At 38.5% G+C, this 2,575-nt stretch overlaps 1 long non-coding RNA gene across 1 annotated transcript; it reads left to right on the top strand.

Annotated features, from left to right (window-relative positions):
* Positions 1-426: 426 nt before the first annotated feature.
* LOC138503598 (uncharacterized) lies at positions 427-2,333 on the top strand. Its single transcript, XR_011279673.1, has 2 exons — positions 427-1,507; positions 1,887-2,333. It is a non-coding gene; the product is annotated as an uncharacterized lncRNA (long non-coding RNA).
* The last annotated feature ends 242 nt before the right edge of the window (positions 2,334-2,575 follow it).

Genomic DNA, 2,575 nt, shown 5'->3' with positions numbered 1-2,575 from the left:
ACTCTGCATACTTCCATTGCATCTTCTGCAGAAAGTTTGTAATAGTCAAATTTATTTTGATGCTCTACTGGCAGCAGTAGTAATCGGTGTAAAGTGACACCGCCTATGTTGTAGGCAGCTAAACCTGTGGGGGCCCTTACAACAGCTGACAGTTTGTTGTTTGTCAATTGTTGAAGGAACTTGCTGACGATTTTGACTAAGAATGTTTTTCCTGATCCAGCTTCACCACTCACGTACAGCAGTATAGGTATGTAATTTTGGCAGGTACATTCTTTATTTTCGTGTTGAACACCATGTACAAATTCTCTTTGTTACATCTTCAAAAATGGTGTGCTGATCTTTGTTAAGTTTTGCTTGTTGTACATTTAAGTCTTCTGTATCTTCTTGCAAAACAACCAGAGAAGTGAGTACCCGTATTAACGAACATCGTTCAAAGATCAGAACTCGAAACCTCAATGCCCCAATGGTAATCCATTTTGTCGAGATGGGCCATACGGCTGATCAGATGGAATGGTTTTGCATAGAAAAAGTATATGCACAAAACCAACCCCAACTATTAAAAAATTTAGATTACAAGGAACAAATGTGGATATTTAATCTAAAAACATTAACATTGGGCCTTAATACCATGGAACCATGGAATTCGAGTAACTAAATACTACCTGTCATAACATTTTATATATGTCGGGTAGTACACTGGTATACTGCCTAATCACGTGCGTCTTTCATCTGAGAGGGTACGGCCATTTAGAACGTAGGCCAGTTCAGTTTGTGGTCACGTGGTTAATTACGTGATCACATGATGTTTTTCACGCATATATCAATACCCTTGAAACGGTGATACTGTGTTGCACGCCACTTTCAATCGGACCCAGCTGGGATACGGGTGACTAGCTACTGTGAGAACTGGCGAGTTCTTTCGCTTAAGGTAAACATTCTGTCGTGTGGGGGCCTTTCGAATCACGGCGGTTTTCCAAATCGCTTCTTGCCTTTATTGTTTAGAGAAGGGAGCCCTACATCCTTGGCTTTCCGTTAAACCCCATCCGAGTCAAGTAATCTGGAGTCGGAAATATTGAGCAATTTTCAAATGCAACCCCTCCCCCCCTACCTTTTTGAAATTCTCTAAATAGTAAGCTTTTCAGCAAGCCGTATTTGTTTAGTCACAATTGTGGTATTAATTCATCAATTTATTTTCAATTGGAAGTAATTCACTTTGGGTGTAGCCAATAATATAATTGTAAGAACAACCGGTCTCTCACATACTCAAACTCTTGTGTTGTGTTTAGGCCCATATAACATCAGGTGCAGCCAACCCTGGATCCGGGGAGTCACCTTCAAATTTATGACCGCTGGTTGAACGAGCGTTTGGACATTCTCGAGAAGAACGTTGGCGTCCATACACTTCGCTATCTGCAGGAACTTCTACGGAGAAGCTATTGTTTAATATAAGTGAACACAGCGTACAATTTAAGGAAGAGACGCACAGCCTTCCATTGCATGAATGAAGGTTAGCTAATATTCTTTAGGTTTATCTTAAGTATGTGACTCTCGTGTCCTGTCCGTGGGCCGCTGTAGTGGAGGATCGACATATTGACCTTGTGATATTTATGTGTACATTTGTATATCTGTAGCATTGATTCTGTCTATGGCCTGGCTCTTATCTGCCTCTCGGAGACACCAATACAAGAGGGTAGCACTACTTTCTGCCAGACACCTCAGGTCCATCCTGGAACTTTTCCCGGGTTGGTAGCAGGCTCTTGTATATTATTACCTATTGTTCCACTATAGATATTTTTATTATGGATGTTATATGTTTTTTGTCCAAGTACAAGGGCTTCACACATTGATATGTATTATCTTTGATTTTCTTTCTTTCTTGATGTTAGAATATACTTTTGTTACTCCTGATGAAGACGTCACTACACTAAAGTATATACGTCGAAACCGGTCGAGTTTGGACTAAGATGAGGTCGTGGTTAGAAAACTCTGGGACCCATCTTAATTGCCTAGGCCACTGATGTCATCTGCTGTGGCCCGTCAAATTGATTTCATGTTCTTTCTATAAATCTTTCAGATGAATTAATTATGATGAATTTTCTTATAGATTTTATGTCGTACATTGATTGGTGTTTAGTATGAATGGTTTGTCTAAATGGATGGATGAGGTTGTATGCTTGGATGATTGAATAAGATGATTTTTATTATATAGATGTGTCTTTTTTAATAAAAGTTGTTTCCTGCTATGTAAATTGTTATTACAAGTGCAGATTTAATCATGATTTGTTTGATATATTAAATTAGTATCAGGTTTAATAAAATCCTTGATACCGTTATTTTTGAATTGTTTCCTTTGGATGTCTTTCCGCTATCTAAATCTTAATTAATACTCCAATCCAAAGCGTGGGGTTTCCTGTGTCTTTCAGAGAATACATATTTCCAGCCCTTGGCTGTACAGGTTATATATATACTTTTTAACACTGTAATGTTTTTTCCTATTTAGGATAATTTAACTTTTTTCACATTTATTGCACTGGGTGTGTCAATTTGGTGTACTCCGGACTGGTGGTATTTTCCA

Source organism: Ambystoma mexicanum, chromosome 11 (assembly GCF_040938575.1).
Source record: "Ambystoma mexicanum isolate Mex_15411 chromosome 11, UKY_AmexF1_1, whole genome shotgun sequence".
NCBI lineage: Eukaryota > Metazoa > Chordata > Amphibia > Caudata > Ambystomatidae > Ambystoma > Ambystoma mexicanum.
The sequence above is the reverse complement of the archived record's forward strand: the minus strand, read 5'-3'. Positions and strand labels throughout refer to the sequence as shown.